The sequence below is a fragment of the Entamoeba nuttalli genome, assembly GCF_000257125.1.
Source record: "Entamoeba nuttalli P19 unplaced genomic scaffold asmbl_5225, whole genome shotgun sequence".
Lineage (NCBI taxonomy): Eukaryota > Evosea > Mastigamoebida > Endamoebidae > Entamoeba > Entamoeba nuttalli.
The window spans coordinates 8905-10018 of NW_008577317.1; positions in this window are offsets into that span (position 1 = coordinate 8905).

Below are 1114 nucleotides of genomic sequence, written 5' to 3' on the forward strand. Positions count from 1 at the left end.
CGGTAAAGTTACTCTTGAAAACGCTGATGGACGATAAAACACTAATTTGTTACTTGTTTCACCTTTGTGTTTCTATTATAAATGGAAAATTTCTTGTTATTTAATTAAAAAGAATTGATTTAAATTTACTTTTCATATTCATTTCTGGTTGTTTACTTTTCTTTTTTACTATTTTCTTTAAAAATATAAAGCCAACTGTTTATCAATGAGTTGTTTAATAAAATATCCTCAAACACACCTTTTCCTTAGATTTATTAATTTACTTAACAATAAATTATAATACTTTCAGCACTTTCAAAATTTATTTCTTTTATTCTTTTTTTTATATAAAACCTATTTCAAAAGCACACGACTATAATGAAAATCACATAGAAATAATTATGAACAAACAAATGAATTTAAAAGACATTATCATATCCTATAATCATAAACATTATCAAACAAAAAATAGCAATATTTACTTTATTACATTTTATCATAATTATAAGCACTATAGTCACTTCACATTTAAGTACACTTATCGTAAAAATAAAAGTAATTAGTATAACCACAAATATCATAGTGCATGTAGAATATTTAATCAATAATAATATGAGAATAACCAAGACAAAGGAAAATGTATAAGAATAAAAGATATAACAAGAAACAACTAGGAATGAAAGACAAAAGAAAAGAGATAAAAAACAAAAATATAGATAAAGAATAGATTAAGAGAAATGAAGAAATTGAAAGAATAGTGAAAGAGAAAATAAGCAAGCAAGAAGAATAAGAAGAAATATACATTGAAAGTGAAGAAGAGAAGAAAAAATGAAAGATACAAAATGAAAGAAGAAACAAACAATCACAGTTAGAAGAAAAGATGAGGAAGAGTTATTATTGATATGAAATCAAGATAAGCTATGAGAAGAATAAAAGAAATATAGAATAACTCAATGATGAAATAATAAGATAATGATAAATAATGAATAGAAATCATCAAAGAAATAATGGAATATAAAACGAAGTTAATGAAAGAAAAGAAGGAAATGAATAAGAATAGGAAATGAAGAGATTGTATAAAACAAGTTGTAAAAGAAATAATAAGAATGAAAGAAATGAAATGTATCAAATTATA